Raw genomic sequence first — 18471 nt, forward strand, 5'->3', positions numbered from 1 at the left:
TGACACCCTTGCTCCAGCCTTGTCCCATTTCTGCAGTCACTCTTTCGCCATCATTTCTTTCTTCTCTATTTTAAAGCACCCCTTTGTAAACCCTCTCCTCAAAAAACCTTCTGCTGATCCTATCTGCCTGGCAAACTACTGCCCGATCTCTATCAATCCTTGCTTGGGCAAACTCCTGGAAAAGCTGGCCATCTCCCAGCTTCCTCTCCACACTGAGTCGGTTGGTTGTCTCCATGACCATCAGTCTGGCTTTAGAGCAGCCAGAGGCACAGAAACTACTCTCTTGAACACCCGTGAAGATCTGCTCTCTAATCTTGATTCCAGCCTTCCTTCTGTCCTCATCCTCCTGGACCTTTCCTCTGCTTTTGACATGGACAACCACTCCATCCTGATGAAGCAACTCAGTGAGAAACTGCATCACGGATCAGGCCCTGGAGTGGCTGACCACCTTCCTCCGGGACTGACCCTCCCAGGTCCAACTTGGGTCCTTCCTTTCCACATGTGGTGTTCTCCAAGGGTCTAACCTCTCACCCTGGCTCTTCAGTGTCTACTTGGCCCCCTTGGTCCACCTGATCTCTACCTTCTCTAACTTTCAGTGTTATGCAGATGACACTCGGCTCTCCTTTTGGCTCCCCTCGGCCTCCTCTCTCGCTCATTCCTGACTGTGTATCCGCGATCCAGGACTAATGCACCTCCAGTGACATCGGCCTTAATGCCAGTAAGACTGAGATCCTTCTCATTGGGACTCCTGCTCGCGCTTTCCTTCTCTCACTCTGGCCTCCCTCCATGGGCCCTCTTCCTTTGTTTTCCTGAAGGCAAAAACATTTTTGTCCTCTTCGACTCCACCCTCTCCTTCTTCTCTCTGCACATTACGGACCTTGCCAAGAAGGCCCACTACCAGCTGCACCTCCTCAGAGAGATTCCTTTTTCTCACTTTCCCCTAGAAGCTCACCGTCTTTAGAGCCCTGGTTCTCTCTAGGCTGGACAACTGCAAACTCCTCTTTCTCAAACTTCCTTCTACTCTCCGCCTTCTGCAACTAATCCAGAACAGGACTGCAGACTTGTACTTGGCCTCAAGCCCAGGGACCATATCTCTCCAGCCCTGAAATCTGTCCACTAGCTCAAGGTGGCTGCAAGGATCAAGTTAAAGACCCTCTGTATCATCCATAAGACTTTCTGGGGCCAGGGCCTGCACTACATCCAACTCTCTCTTCCAAAATACCTTCCTCCTCGAGTCCTTCGCTCAGCTACCTCCAACTCTGAGGGTCAGAAGGTTCTCCAGGTAGAGAGTAAGGGGGGTAGATCTCTCTCCTCTGCAGGTGCCTTCTTCTGGAGTGGCCTTCCTGCCCCTCTCAAACTTGAGCCAGACCACCTGAAGTTCCGGAAGCAGCTCAATACCTTTCTTTTCTGCCTTCTCTCTCTCTCTCTCTCCCTCCCTCCCCTGGTGGCCACCTGTCTGTCGTGCTGACTGATTGCTTAGTTTCCCTAAGAGCCTCACCAGGTACCAGGCTCCTCCAATATCAGCCTCTCCTGCACTGCCTCCGGGCCTACCGCGCACTTGAGGGCTGTAACCTTAACCTTTACAGTCCCCTGCCTCCTTACACTTACCCAGTGCCGCGCTGCCCTGGCTGCACTTTTCAGAGCAATGCTGCCCCAATCGCACTTCCTCCTTCCCTCGTTTCCACTCCCTGACACTTCCCATCTCCCTTCCCCTGCACTTGGCGTTGTTGCACTTGCACGATCTGAATGACCAAGGCCTAGTAAGATCGTTTGTCTTGTCCTCATCTGTCTTCCCTCCGTTGTCGTGCCTAGAAACATTTGTGTACAGGCGCATTATAAATGACATAATCTCAGGTTTTAAAGAGCAGTCATTCCTTGGAGGAGGGTCTTCAGCTCATTCCTGGCATGTAAAAGTGAGGGAGTGAGTTAGATATTGTTGTACGTGAGCATATCCTGGCAAAACCTAGCAAATAATGGTAACTTGGGCATACGATTGTAACACTAGGCAAATCATGGGGGTACAAGGGCATGTGATTGCAATACCTGTACTAGCAACAAATACGACATTTACACTAGAAACAAGTCAAAAGTGTTGGCTTTGTTAATGCGTGTTTTCTACCTTGGCACGTGTAATTATTTCGCAGTAAATAACACGTACTTGCTACTTGACCTATACAAAAACAAAGGTAGTGGTCCCTTTAAGGCAGTCCCCTATGCATTCAAGCCTTCATCTGCCCTAAACCATTGCCCTCCCATTTTTCCAGTTCCTGGCCACTTTCCCAAAGAAACCCACTGGTGTAAAGATAGCATGAAATCACTCATTTAATCACCCTAAAACATTTTTGGGGGACATCTTACAAGGAAACAGTGTAGTCACCTAGTACAAAACCATCAATTAATGCAAATTGCTCCCTTCAGTATAACGCCTTACTTTGGCCGGTTACTTCTGTCTTCTGCCCTGCCCCCAAAACCGCCTACTCAAGCATGCAGTCTTTGGCTCATGTGATTAAGCCAGCATCAAACTCTCTTCCCCCTCCCCCTCAATTATCTGTCTCTTCAAAGCAGTGGGATAGATTAAATATGTTTTAGTTTCACAGAGATGCTAACCAGGGTGGTGCAAGCCTTCTTAAAAAACACGGAGCAGGGGGATAGAGGCCCTGGGGACGATGGCCTCCAGCAGGGTCGTCTTCTTCCTCTGCCTTGGGTGTTGCTGCCTGTTAATGATGGTAAAAACGAAAAGGCTTTCTGCTCGCCCTCCCCACAGGGATCTATTTAACAAGCTGTCTCTGCTGTGCCCCCTCCCCCAGCTGTGCCATTGCACGGTTCGTCCGCCCCTCCCTAGAAACGGCACTGGGCTCAGAACCGATCCGATGGCGCTGTGGTTTACTAATTTTTAGCATGCGGGTCCTAGTGCGCATGCCCAGGGCATTGCGTTCATGGTGGGAGATGTGCTCGTGGGCGTGCTACTCGCATTGTCGCAGTAGATGGTGGAGAGTGACTGGAATGCCCTGGACATAGTGAAAAATCATCGCCAAATTTGTAAAGGTCGGGCTGTTTTCCAGGGACAGTCTCTGCCCTCGAGAATGAGGCAGTTATCTGCAGTTCAAGATGAGTCTAAGGTTAGACATATGATACGCAGTCACCTGGTTGCAGTGTTGACCACCGCCACTGACTGGATAGCTGTAATCATACTTTCAGACTACTTCACGGTCCTGAAACGGCCCTAATCGACCTCAAGACACAAATCGACGAGTTGAAGGATAAAGGTAGTACAGCTATGCTCCTCCTCCTTGACCTATCAGCGGCCTTTGACCTGGTGGATCATGCAGTATTATGCAACCACTTAGCGTCTGCCGCCCATTTCTCAAGTGAAGCTATAGCATGGGTACAATCCTTCCTAGCTAACCGTACGATGAGAGTGTTCTCCCCTGCAGCTGCAGCGGACCCAATCCATATCACTTGTGGTGTCCCACAAGGCTCATGTGTCTCCCCGACAATGTATAATATCTTTACTAAGCCACTCTTCGACAAACTTGACAGATTAGGGGTAACCTATACTAATTATGCGGACGATACGCAGATTCTCATACCACTATCAGGCAACTTTGTCGAAGCTCTAGTAAACAAAATGTACCTCCTCATTCAGGCATGGATGGCCTCCCACGGCCTATGCCTAAATGACGACAAAACAGAGATACAGATCTTGGGTTCCGACTCCAACCTAAAAAAACTTAGTCCCAACTATCGCAATTTCAACATAGATGGTAACACAATCAAGGTGGCAACTGAGGTAAAAACACTAGGCTTTTACCTTGACTCCACTCTTATCTTTCAAAAAACAAGTCAATACCTTTGCATCCTCTACAGCGTATACCTGTAAATTAATCAGGACCTGTAGACCTTACCTCTCCAAAACTAACTGCATCACGCTAACTAATGCATTAGTAATGTCGAAGCTGGACTATTGCAATGCCCTCTATGCAGGAGCTAATAAAACCATCATAAATAAAATGCAAATCCTTCAAAATAACGCTCACAGAGCAGCCCTTGACATACCCTGTAGAGCACATATTTCCAACATTAGAAAAGACCACCACTGGCTACAAATCGGCAACAGAGTCCTTCTCAAGACACTATCTCTCACCTACAAAGGGCTTAACAACACAGCACCCCTTACATCTCGGCCAGACTGACCAGAAAATCGTCCAAGCCCCGACACCAGGGCTACTAACCACTTCCTGCTAGAAACCCCCAGATTTAGACGATCCAAAGTTAAAGCTGCCCAGGTTTGGAATGCATTGCCCACTGCACTGAGAGCTAACCTACCCTACTCCAGTTTTAGATGCAAGGTAAAAAACTGGCTCTGGTCCAATGACAACTAATTTCATTGGATTTGGTCCAGTGACACTCCTGAAACCCGATTCTAAGACTATTTTGACTTCACCATTCTACCTCCTTGTATATGTGTACTCTCAACAATGTAACATACTAGTTCTCACCTTAACTGCTTGTATTGACATGTATTGCACTGTACTGACACGTTTTTTTATCCTTTGTATGCAACCTAAGCTTAAGTAGCCTTGTACCTGCTGCGCCCGGCTACCCTGGGTTTTGTGCGCATTATCAAATAATAAACAAACAAACAAACTTTAACTTCGTAAGAGAATCTGCGAAACAAAATCACTACATCCAAAAGAATAAAAATCAGATGCACAAACTGTCAAAAACTGAAACGATAATTTACAAGCTGAAAAACAAATTGTCCTCATATGATAGGATTTGGGGGAAATAGTGTGATTTTTTTTTTTTATTTTTTTTTTCATTGTTTTTTTCAATGGATGGTGGGTGGTATGGGATGGGGTGTGTTTCTTTTTCTTTCAATGTACTATTTTTCATCTATATTCATTGTGATATTTGACTTCCTGCACATGGATTTTGAATTTGGACTATCGACTGTAGTGTTTGTTAAAATGTTAATAAAAAATTAATTACAAAAGAATAAAAATGCAGAGCCAAATACTGTCCCACTTCGGCACCTTCCTATCCCATATGCAGGAAGGTGTCACACATATATATTTTTACATTTGTATTTCACATTAAAGCCGAAGGCATCAAGCTGCCAAGTGGACTACCAGTTACATGCATAAGATTACAGTGTAGTGGTGGGTGATGAGATGTGACACCCAACCAACTCTATTTGAAAAGCCAAGTCTTTACTACCTTCCGGAACACCCAGTAGGATTGTTCCACTCGCTTAGTTAGTAGAAGGGAGTTCCATAGTCCAGCCGCCATGGATGGGAAGCTCAAGCCGACGGCTTTGGCTCACTTGAATTTGGGCAGAAGGATCTTTTGAGCATGAATAGGCCTAATTAGTCTTGTTGACTGGACTTAGTTGATTTTCTGCCCACGGTACAGGGGTACAGTGTTGGAGAGACATCTGTGAGTGATGGACAGGGTTTTAAATGCAATCCGTTGTATCGGAAGCCAGTAGCCAGTGTACTTTTCCTCTCGCACTGGAGGTATGTTGATGTTTCGGGATATTGAGGGTTGCTCTGAGAGCATTGTTCTGAATAACCTGCATCTTCTCAATATTACACGAAGAAGTAGCTAAAAATAGTGCATTGCAATAATCGAGATTAGGACCAATGACTGCACGGCAATAGTGGGGTGGCTTTCGGGCGCTCATAACTGTCTGCAAGCGTGGATTAATTTTGTGGTATAGGCAGCAGAAGAGGCAATCGCATTCACTTGCCATGTGAGGGACAGAGTGGTGTCGAGAAACTCCCAATGTTTTCATGTAGCGGAGGACACCAACACTGTTTCAACCAACATCTTGGGCTTTGGCATAACTTTACGATGGCTCAGGGGCAACATGGTTCCAGCATGAAGCATGTCATAAAAAATGTTTTAATTTGTTTTCCCTCTGTTTTAATTTGTTTTCCCTCTTATAGGTGAAGGAGTAATCTGTCGGGCCTACATATTGTACATCCCATGCACCCTAAGCCAAAAATCACTTAAGGCTATAAGGAGGGTGCGTGCCTATGGCTCGCTGTCTGCTGTGTCAAGGTGGCGCATGTGTCCTCTTGCAACATACCACCTCTGGTGGGCTTTATGCAAATTAGCTAGTTGAGCCAAATGGAAGTTCCTTGGGCAGTGGGAGGCACGTCACTACTTTTGTTCCTTGCAGGTGCCGCTGATCGGTCTGGTTTTTCGCAATTTTATATGTAATGACCTAAACCATTTGTAAAGTGCAGTGAAGAACGTTCCAGAGAATATTAGAAGTGTAAATGAGAAGGTCATTGAGTTGTGAAATTGTTAGACTGGGAATCGGTCCGAATACCTCAGAAGTATCTGGGGAGCTTCAAAGTTGGTCCACCTGCAGGTTGTAGGTGCACGCGTCTTAATCAACAATCATGCTAACTTTACGTAAACACCAGGTCTGCCCATTGGAGGGGAGGTTGAAGGCCCAGACTGATCTGTGATGGGTGTATGGGCAGGCTCTGATGAAACCGTAGAACACTGAAAAGCAATTGCCAACCGGGTATTTAATATAGCCGTTTATTCAAAGAAGTAAATCCTACAATTAAACTTCAGCAAACCAAAGGCTAACAAAAAAAACATCAAAATGGAATACCTCGATAGTCTCCTTTTAATGCCCATTTCTCTAAGTCTCCTGATCCTAGAGTACTTCCTTTTATCAACCACATTATTGGACCTTTTAGCACAACTTCCCCTACTTGGTCTAGTAAGGCGTCAATACCCTACCTTGGACCATCGTGGCAAAAACCCCAACGCAGATCAGTTTTGATTGAAAGAAGCAAAGGAGCCACAATAAACTACCATCCAAGAACGTAAACTAATGTACACAGCAATGTCTATTGAAGAATCGTATTCCAGAATAATTCCTATGGGGAGACTGTTCTCGCAGTCAATTGCAAGGGCAAGGTCAGCGTTGTCAAAAATACATCACCACACCAGGCTGCGTAGAGATCAGAAACAGATCTTGATGGTTTGAGTTTTCTGTAGGATTTCAACTGGGTGCGGGTCTGACCAATGGAAGTCAAGGCCAGGCGGCACAAGACATGCGCACGAGAAACGCCCGTTTTAAAAGGCACTGGTATTCAACTTTACTGCTGCTATATCTTGGAAGGCAATGAACCCTTCACGCCACATTTACGCATAGGCGGCATCAACCCACTTATACACACTACCGAACTGGAGTCAAGAGCAGCACCTTATGCACAATCTAAGTACTCACCTCTTCAGCATAACATGGTAAAGAATCGCGACATCTACTGATGAGTGGATGAGGATTCTATTTACTCCCTAGATTATGAACTTAATGTCATGAATGGGATAGCGGATTGAAACCGCTTTTGTTCTACTCGCCGAGCCCAAACAGTAACTCTGAGATCCACAGCAAGAAGTGAACTTTTTTTTTTAAAGCCATGCACTAATAGGACACAGTAATCCTTGTGACACAGCTACCCTATTTTAACTATCCCCTGAAGAATTTCCCTTGAATGTGTCAAATCTATTGCCTTGTATGGGAAAGAAACATGTCAGGTTTATTTTAGTATTGACATTTAATAAGGTCTTAACTAGTGTGTTTTCTAATTTAATTTGGTATCTATTCAATGTTTACGGTGTGTTAAGACATTGTTGTTTCTTACTTTTTGTGTTATGTTGCCTTGTTCTACACCATTTAGGTCTAGTTGTAATACCTAGCTGTCTGGTTTTGTGTAGCAGTTAAATGTATGAACTGTCTTTCTGGGTTAGCTGATTGAAATTCCCTATTATAAAGTGTATTATTGTCGGTAGAGGATTAACCTTTGACAAAAAAAAAAATGAATCTTTTGAAATTACTTTTTTAGTGAATTTTGTTTTCATATATAAGTGTAACAAACATTTGTGAAATTAACTAGCATGCGCAGAGAGAGTATTCAATTGTTAATCTCCTAGTGAGAAGCTTGCTCCCTTGTAGGTGTGTACTCTGCTAAAAGGAAGGCTATCAAGACAACCAATCTCATGGTCTATTGCAGCGGCCAGCTGAGCCTATTCAGAGATGCAGCAGGCAGTGTGGGTTTCGGGTCCATCCTGGGCAACAAATGGTGCAGTCTGCATTGGCCAGACAACTGGACGAATGAAGGACTTTGCAGTAATATACCTTTATGGAGTTGTTTCCTGTAATGGTAGCACTACAATCTGGGGAGAGGGAATGAAGGGCAATGATGTTGTGTTTTGGTTGGACAGCATGTCTGTGGTATTCTCAATCAACAGCCAAAAGGCAGCTTGTCCTATGGTATTAAGGCTGCTGAAGAAGTTGGAGTTGTGTTTAAAGAGCATAATGCACTTGAGGGCAAAGCATGTATAGGGGGTTCTTAACAATGCAGCTGATGCTTGAGTTCTAGAGGTGGCTACCAGGGGCAGACCCACCGATGGTACACTTCCCAAAATACTACGGGAGCTTGGTTCCCAAAGTTAGCATAATTGATGGAGGTTTCGGTGTCAAAGAAGATAAAAAGGGCTGGAGGACATATTTCATAGATATGCAGTGATCCAGATTCCTTTAGGCAGCTGCGCACAGAGGGTGTTTCAGCGGGGGTCGACAGAATAAAGATGGCGGCCATCGTTTTTTCCACAGGTTTGCAAGGTAGGCCCTGCCATCTGCCAAGTTCGCCATAAAAAAGGCCCAAGTGGTTGGAAACAGGTGACGGTACGTAGGGAAGGGTATTGTGGGAGTCCCCTAGACCTAGGGGCATCCACTTCTGACATGTGCAGGGTTTGCAAGGGATGACGTGTCATTTGAGGGGAATGTCTTGGCTCACATATAGTTGCGAAAGTCTAAAACGCACCAGGAAGGGAAGGGTGTCAGGGTGACATTGACTGTCCACTCAATGGCAGATATCAGCCCAGCAGGGCAGCTGCAGGCGTCGTTCTCGCACAGAGGGGAGCAGGGGGTTCCGCTGTTCCTACACAGGGACGGGTCTTGTCTGTTAAGGTACCAACTTCAAAAAATCATGGATAAATCACTGGAGAAAGTGGGGCTCGGTGGGTGGGGGGTTTCGCCCCACACTCCTTAGGAATTGGGCCAGCCACAACTGCCTCAGGGTACGGGTGCGAGGGGCGACAGATTACAGCAATTGGGGAGTGAAAATCTCACGCCTGCAAGGGCTACATCAGACCACATCTCCTGTGCTAAAGGATGGGCTCCTGGGGGTAAAGGGGACACGGGTGGCATGGGGGGTGGGGGTCATTGGTGAGCATGAATAATGTTTTGACAGCATATAGTGGCGTGACTAACCTACTGGTTTTTTGGTTTCTTAAAGCAGGAATATGTTGAAACCAGTAGTGTGGGTCGTTGGGCACTTGTTCATAAGAAGGATGGAACGGGGAGTGCAAGAGCTGCTTGCTGACAAGAAGGCATTTGACATCCACTGGATTGGCTGTGGGGGGCTGCAAATTCATCAAGTACCTTCATTGGTGGGGGGTCAGATGAGGAGTGAGCTACCAAGCCCTGCTTTACTGATTTTGCATTTATTGGCAGAAACAATCTGGTGAAATAAGAACCAGATGATCCATGTGTTAGCCTTGTTTATGCCCATTGAACATGTCGGCACAGAAATTCAACAATGAGCTTGCCCGGATTGGCCGCATGCCGTGGGCATCCATGGATAGTAAGAAATGGCCTGCTGAGGGTCCCAGGGACTTGTCACCAAGATGGGGTGCATCTATACCAGTATGGAACGGAACTATTGCTACATAACATTTTGGCAACAATAAGAATATTGATGGTGGGGGGATTCGCGGAGCGGTGGTTCCGCACACCTGTGGCATGATGGGGAGGGCCATGGGGACACTAAGATCCCCTTCTGGGGGACTCCCGAGCTCCCGGCATGGGACAGGGGGTGGCAGGACCGGGGGCAGCTGGGTCTGGTGGAAAAGGGGCTGCCTCCCAGTAACACCTCTCGAGTAGGGTGTGGTGGGGAGGGGACAGGGCACCAACATCATGTGCCGCCCCTTGCGGGTGGTGGAGCCATGGTCCAGCTGGACCACTTGCCGGTACGATGTGTAATAAGTGTTATGATTGCATGTTTAAGGAATGTCGCTTTTTTGGCATTTAACTATTGTTGGTGTGGGATTAAAACATGTGGCCGGTTTGGCATCCACCCAACTCAAGCTGAACCCAACAAAACAGAAATTGCCCTCATTGCCCGCAACTCTAAACATTCACTAATCTGCAATGGTTTAAAAATCTGAAGCTCGAATGCTTCCCAGTAATACTGTCCGTTTGGGTCAAGCCCCTCTGCTTTATTTATGATCGACAGAGGCCTTCCCTTTACAGTCTGCAGCCTCATAAAGCCAAAGACCCACCTCGTACCTACTTATCTACTCTCCTTCATACACAAGATACATCCATACCTCCTGTAAGCGGACTTATGCACAAAGCATTGGACCTTCCCCACCTACTTAGTCACCAGAGTGGGGGGGGTGGTTGGGTGTGTATATATATGTGTGTACACCGTTAGGAAGAGGCACCACTGCTGCTAATGGTGTGGACAGAGTGGGGATGGGGTTGGCAGTTTGGAATGGAGAGGTAAACTAGGGATGTAGCCCCAAAGGAGGTGAGAATAACAAGGTTACAGCATGCATGATAGGGTTATTGTGTGGCTAGACTGGCCTACATGTGTGCAGCCAGCAGTGGCCGAAGTGTATGAAACAAAGTAGTGGAACGATGTTGCCTGCTGGCCTGCCCTCTCTACCCACAAACTCCATCACCAAGCCCCTTCCCACGCACAATCAATACCCCCAAACACACACGCCTGCTATTTAAGGGAATGTTTCAACTTCTTCCTACACTTTTATTTTAAAACTAAACCATTCCTAAATTATTTATTTTTAAAATAAAAATATGGCAACAGTAAAACCTTTTTTTTAAAATAAAGTAGAGGAGAAACTCTCCCAACCACACCCATCCACTTTGACCACTGGCAGCCATTCGGGCATTTTTTCGTACTCTTGCATGTCCTCTCTTGCTGGGCATCAAAGGTAAAGCCATAATGAGTACTGAGAGTTCTGACATGGCTAGACTGGCCTACAATGGTACAGACCATCTGGAAATTGATTTTTCTTTTACTGGCAAAGGCAACAAGCATATGTTCTTACATAGGAATACTGGCATATCATGACAGAATCAGCATAGAACGTGGTTCCTATAGTATCATTACTGGTTTTATGAGCAATACAAACACATGCATGTTTTTATATGGGAATACTGGCATATATATTGGTACAGCCAGTTTGGACATGTATGGTCACAGCCAGTATGAACATATTTTTTACACTGGCATATATTGTAGGCAAAGTCATCAGGAAAACGTTTTGGAATATGTTCCTGTGCACTGTTGACGACTTGCATCTATTAGATTTTTTTCATGTGCTCCTGCCAAAAGTGACTGCAAGCTGTGTGTGTTTTGTAAAATGTAGCATTTTAACCCATTATTTTCCAAGTTCCTGTCATTGTTCTGGGATCTCTATCTATGCTCGTTTGCTCCTGTCTATTCATGAGACACAATTACACCCCTTGCATTAAAATAAATTCACCAGCCGCCACTAGTCCCAAGACACGGTGCACAAAAGAGGCTGATGTCCAGACTCCATAGGACATTGAGAAATGAAATGTCTAGACAAGCTTTACCAATTGCTATTTGAAGCCCAAAGTCCAAGGGGACACTGAGAAGCTTAGGGTATTGAGAAATTCATTATGTTGGGAGTTGAAGTCCATAGTTCCCAAGGGCATTTCTGCCAAGAAGCATTGTTGCAATTGAAACGCACTAAGAAAGGTTCTCATCTGCCCGACAACCTGTTGAATCATTTGCTTAATAACATTGCTGAACTCTATCTCATTGTTTGCTGTTGTTTTTATAGAAATATAGGCGGTGATAGAAAAAAACAAGTGGAACTTTAAATTCCTCCTTGATTTAAAATATCACGGAATGATGAGGTGTGATTGAATGGGGTGTTTAGAGCACTGTGTGCATAGAAAGTGCTGCTTGGGGTAAAACACTTCTATGTACCCCCAGTACCACTGGCTATGTACCCCATATTGTAAATATCCTATGTGATCTTAATTCTTTATTGGGCAAAATTTTAAAACAAGTGGTATTTAAAAGACCACGTGCTTCACCCATTAACACCATACTCATAACGAGGATGTTAAAATATTCCATAATTGTTCTCACTCACATGTAGTCCTTTTTTGTAGTGTTTTTGAAATGATAGACTATTGAAGAACACTCAAATATGCATGATTTCCACCAATGAAAGGGGTTCATTCCCGAAACCTGTTGTTACTTAATGAGGTACCTGTTGGGTGCACAAAGTTTTAACCACATTTGCTTAGCAAATAATGCCGGAAATGTAAGAGGGACTACGTATTGCATTTTAAAAAAAGAGACTCCGATGTGATTTTACGTTGAATAGGCAAAGATTCAGAACAACATTTTTTATTTTATTTATTTATTTCAATTCTTCGTAACGTGCCAAAATCGCCCTTAGGCCTCACAGCGTACTTGGAAAAACAATTTACTAGCCATTTGAATTATTTGAAAAACAAGGAACATTTAAAGAATTTGGAATTATTCCACAATAGTTAGATGCCATTGATTTAGATAGAAATTAAATATGTGCATAATATATACATGCACGGGGCCAGGGTAGCAAAGGGGGCCTGTGCATGGTTATGCAATACAAGTGTTCTAAAACAGGCAGAATGCTTCGAGTAAGATTGAGGAATCAGTCATTAAAGGATTCTACAAGTCTTCGATAACTTTAATGTATATTCATCATTCTGACCGCAGGTGATGTATCTGATGTCACTGTCATGGAAAGCTATAATGCTGGTTGTATACAAATTGTTCGTTTTACAACTGTTCGAATTACAATTGACCTTTTCACAATTGACCGAATTGTGAAGGTCAATTGTAACATATATGTGGGGGGAAACCCCCCCACAACCCCCCCAACGCATATTATATATATATATATATATATATATATATATATATATATATATATATATATATATATATATATATATATACACAAGGTCAATTGTGAAAAGGTCAATTGTGACCCTTTAAATTCGGTCAATTGTTCATTCGAACAATTGTAAACGAACAATTTGGGTAATACCATAATGCTTAAATTCCATAGGTGTTATGTGTTATTTTGCACTTGTTTGTAATTTCCAACAGGTATCCAGTAGGCTTTTTCAATTCACACTAGGGTAAAGGCACTCGGCCAATCAGCTGGTTGGAAAAGCGTAAGAAAACAGTGTACCGCCTGCTTTTGAGGCCCTTCCCTCGGTGGTGCTATCTTGATTGTGGTGAGGCAACTGGGAACCCCCCAAGAGTCTCAAAAGACATCCCAAACCCAGATGGGCATGTAAATAGCAAAGCCCTATAAATCATGCTGAGATATCTGTTTTCAGTTTTTAAAAGTGTCTTATGATCATCTTGCTTAACCTTAATAGAAAGCCACTCCTATAGGCCTGAAATAGGCCACTACCCGCGTTGGAATCAATGAGATTTGTTCTGCTAGACCCAAATAACCAGTTGTTTGTGGCTGTGGAAATCGCAATTGAGGCACCATGAGCCGTTCCCAAAATGCATGTTGGTGATGCTAAAAGGATTACTATAGAATAGGATTAATATAGAATAGTTCTGGGTGCCACAGCGTAGTGCGGGTTCATTTTTCCACGCGCGTGGTCTACGAGGGGTTGCGTGCAGGTTACCTTTTGTTTTCGGGGTGCCTGTGCGTTGCGTGACCCGTCATCTTCCCCAGGGGTCACAGACAGCCTTGCTAGAGCACTAGGGTACGAATTCCATCTAGTACCCTACCCCTTTCACCCCCAAGTGGCCAGGACAATTGTTTACTGCCATAAAAACATTTTTTTTTTATTCCCACGGAATTCTCAGCCACGACCAGGCACCAGTGCGGGACGTGGTGTGGTGGTGGGTGAAAACACTTTGGTACTGCAGACCATACTGTCGAGGGGTGCCTCTGGGTGCAGCTCCCCAGACCTCTATTCAGGTGCTGAGTCGGATGATCAGACTTATGTGCTGTCGCAGGTCAGTGCTTCTGGCAGGGATTCTGTTGTGTCCAACCCACCTGGACCAGGGGTAGAACCCTCTATGGGGATGTCAGTGTTGGTAGGTCTGTCTTTGGCGGTTACGGATGCAGGGTCACACTCCACAGCATCTGATCCTGTTCCTGGGCCAGCAGATCAGAGGGGAAATGCAGTCCTGCAGCCTCAGGCAGTGCCAGCACAGCACGGTGCAGATCGCCTTGCCCCAAACAGGGGTGGTGCCCGCCGACGCGGTGGCCGTGCGCCACCAGGCAATACTGTATGGGAAAACTCCATGTACGGTATGGCAACCCAACAGGCAGCATCAGTAGAAATGATGGCTCAGGCAATGGAGAGGGTGGCCACTTCCATTATCCCCCCCTGAAAGGCAGATGGAGCAACAACAGCAGGCAACAGACTCCATTTGCCAATCACACAGGGAAGACATGTTGGCTTCCAACAGGGACCGACGGGCGGCACTGGAGACTCTGCGCGAATCCATATCAATAGAGTCACAGGGCCACAGGGAAGCCTTGAGGGTGGAACTCCATAACCTCAGGCAGAGTCTGCTTGAACTTGAGGCTTTCCGAAATGTTAGGGCAGAACAGCAGCTGGAGCAGCTCACACGTCTGCTCTCAGCTGAGCTGCAGGCAACACGTGAGGAGATCCGGGCATCCCGCGAGGCCATGCATGCAGAAGTGCAGGCAACCCGTGACATGCTGCATGGGGATCTCCGCACTTTAATCCTCCAGAATCAGACCTTCCAGACCCGCATGCTTGCTGCCATGGAGGACCATACCAGGGCTTTGCGTGGGCTGCCTCCCATAGCACCACCACCTCCTGATGCAGCAGCAGAGGGTGAAGAGAGCGACAGCAGTTCTCCCACAATGGCATAGCCGTGCAGGCCATGGGCCCATGGAGGTATTTTTTTTTCTGCAACATCCACGCAGGTGGGTGTTGGTGTGCACCCTGTCCTCGAACCTCCTGGGTGGCCTCCCCCCAGGCACCCACATGCCCATTTTTTTTTTTTTTTTTTTTTTTTTTACAGTGTGTTGCCTTGTGTGGCTCCCTTGGGCATCCACTGTATTCCGGCTGGGCACATGCAGGCTTGTCCTGAGTTTGGGTTAGATGCTTGGGTTTGTGATACACACACCCCTCCTGCTTCCTGTTTCCATGGGCTTGCAAAGGGTGGGACCAAGTGATAGTGACTTACACAGTGACATTGGGCTCCCATGAGCTGTGTGGGCAGTCTGTAGTCAATACTGTGTGTACATCCCTAGTGGGTAATGTTGTTGTATTGCACACTGCATGGTGTATTGATATGTGCTTGTGCATCCATGTCTTCCTCCTAATTTGCAGGTTCCTTCCTCATGTCTTCACAAGGCCGTCTCCTTTGCAGATGGAGTTCATGTTGTATGCAGTACACTGACACATTTGCATGGCAGCAACACTCTACAGTTGGAAGGGGTCGATGTGCTGGCTTATTCAGGTTGTAAGACTACCACTACTTGAACTTAGTACTGTCATGTTTTTGCAATGGTTCATGGTGTGTTGCTGTATTGTGTTGGTGGTAAGTATTTGTTCATGTGTGCTGTTTGTTATTGATTACTGGGAGCATATTGTTTGTGGGCAGTTTCCATTTGGGACAGTGTACTTTGTGACACTTGTGTCAGGTCTTGTGCATTGCTTTGTTTGCTTTCACATTGCATGACATGCCATGGTGTGTTGGGTGGCGGAGCTGGGGAGGGGTTGGGTGACGTGGCACTATTTTCATGTTGTATTTTGCAAGGGGGTAGTCATTCATGCAGCATAAATGTGTTTTTTTTTGTGACACAGCATTGGTTGTCTTTCGGCAGGTAGGGATGCACACAATGTAACAATTCCAGGTGACCAATCTCAGGCTGGTATGTTTGGGACAGTTGACTGTCCCTTATGTCATCATCATTGATTGTCAGCTGGTATGTGCCAGGGCTGTGTGCACTCCACAGGGGTGTGATTTTAGGTGAAGTAATTAGCCACCAGCTGCGTACGGGCTGCCTCACCACGTGCCCTTTCCACTCCCATGCGCAGCGGCCGTGCTTGTGGTTGGGGATGTGGGGGTACCACCATGTCCACGGGCAGGCCCCGGTGTGTTGCAATGTTGTGCAGGACACATGCTGCCACTATGATCCTGCACACTACTGGGGGCGCATCTAGCAGCTGCCCACCAGAGCGGTCAAGGGAGTGAAAGCGTGACTTGAGAACTCCGAATGTGCGCTCCACTATGCCCGGGTTGCAATATGGGCTGTGTTGTATCTTACCTCGGGTGGTGGGGTTCCAAATTGACGTCATCATGTGGGTGCTTAGTGGGTAGGCACTGTCCCCTGGGGAGGTGATGATGGGTATCATTAGTGGGGTTGTGACATTACTCAGTATCTGACATGCATGCATGTGCATGTGCATTTATACTCACCAAGCAGCCATGTATCGCCATGCCGCCCAGCTTCTAGGTCCCGGTTTAGGGTTGACATTCTGTAAATGAAACTGTCATGGGTGGACCCTGGATAGTTGGCATATACTGAGGTGATGATTCCCTTGGCATCGCATACTACCTGCACGTTGATGGAATGCCAGTGCTCGCATTTCTTACACACAGTATTGACTACAGACTGCCCACACAGCTCATGGGAGCCCAATGTCACTGTGTAAGTCACTATCACTTGGTCCCACCCTTTGCAGTTTCTGTAGATGTGCTCAGTTGCCCTGGGAGGACGTAGAGCCACATGGGTGCAGTCAATGGCACCTAGCACTTTGGGGAAGTGTGCCAGCCCGTAAAAATCCTGGACGACAGCCTGCCTTTCTGCAGGTGTTCTGGGCAGGTATATGTGCCTGCGGACTGATGGGCGTGCAGTCATGATGGCCAACACCTGGTGCAGGCAGCGTGACTGCGTGGCCTGTGATACCCCCCCCCACTATGGCAGTAGTCCGCTGAAATTAACCAGTGGCCAAGAAGTGCAGTACATTAAGCACCTTTTCTAAGGGGCTCAGTGCTTGGGAGCACAGGGTGGGTGATGTGAGGTCATCCTCCCACTCACTCACCAGGTTGAGTATTATGTGAGGTGGAAACCTGTACCTCCCATACACCTGGTCATCGGGCATCCCAAAAAGGCTGGTTCTGGGTGTAAAAATTCTGGGCCTGACTATCCTCCTCCTCCTCCTGCAGTATCCCACGAACACTGCTGCGAGGAACAGTATATTCATCTTGGCGTCTGAGCTTGTTTGTTGTTTGCACGCACTTTTATGCTGCGCGGGTCCACGTACACCTGCTTCCTGTTGGCGTAGGCGTTTCCGGATTAGAGCGTCTTTTTTGGCACACGCGTTGGCCCCGTTCAATTCCATGAATACGTGTTGTAGGCGCGTCTGGGCGTTCCGTGCATTTGCCTCCTGTACTTCCCCCGCGACGCCCACATTTTCACGCATTATTCCCCATTCGGAGTGTTACGCCTACTTTTGTTGTGTGCACTTCGCTATGTGTGCTTTCACTGTGCGCGTAGCGCACACTGTTTGAAGACGCAAGATTTTAGCGCACATCCATGGATTTACACGTCCACGGACTTCCATGAATCGCTGTGCACGGGTTTCGCTGCAATTTTTTCGCTCTTGCGCTGTGATTCGCCCGCTTTTGCACGATTGTGCAAGTATATCCAGCGCACATTAATTCCATGAATCGGCCTCAGAATTGCATGACAAACATTTGAGTGTTACATTTCAATGATGATGAATTTTGACTAGAACTATTGCTGTTTGAATGAAGATTGTTGGGAGTTGAAGCGAGACGGGCCATCGCATCATTGTTGATCTCCATATTTTCCCGTTTTGTGTACTTGTCTTTAAACGGATTCCCCTTTGCCAAACCATTGAAGTTGTCCTTATTGATTGGTGTTGGAGTAAGAGAATCATGCACCCCATCCACCTCAAGGGGCAGCTATCTCATCTTAAAGTACTCGAGGGCGAGCTCTGATTTTATGGGCCGGTCAGACGTCACTTCCCGTCTCTGTACATGCTGCCACCTCCCCTTCTTTTTCTATGGTTCTTCCTGCTTCTCCCAGGCTCCCCCGCCCCGGGGGACCCTAGGAGACTTAAAGCGAAAGTCCCGGCAACTATAAGCACCAAGCTGCATACCCATAACAGTGTTGTATTTATAATTGATGTGCCTTTCATTTTAAGTCTCCCGAGCTCCCCCGACACGAGGGACCTCAGGTGACTTAAACCGAAAGTATCAGCAATTATAAATACTACACTGCTCGCCGGTGGGTGGCGTAGTCTTCATAATTGCTGCGACTTTCGTTTTAAGTTTCCTGTGC

At 46.4% G+C, this 18471-nt stretch overlaps 1 protein-coding gene across 1 annotated transcript in view; it reads right to left on the reverse strand.

Annotated features, from left to right (window-relative positions):
* The window catches only part of LOC138566823 (G-protein coupled receptor 4-like), a 404006-nt gene that overhangs the window by 228198 nt on the left and 157337 nt on the right, over nt 1–18471 (reverse strand). The gene's annotated exons all lie outside the window — the stretch shown is intronic.

This window comes from Ambystoma mexicanum, chromosome 2p (genome assembly GCF_040938575.1).
Source record: "Ambystoma mexicanum isolate Mex_15411 chromosome 2p, UKY_AmexF1_1, whole genome shotgun sequence".
Classification (NCBI taxonomy): Eukaryota; Metazoa; Chordata; class Amphibia; order Caudata; family Ambystomatidae; genus Ambystoma; species Ambystoma mexicanum.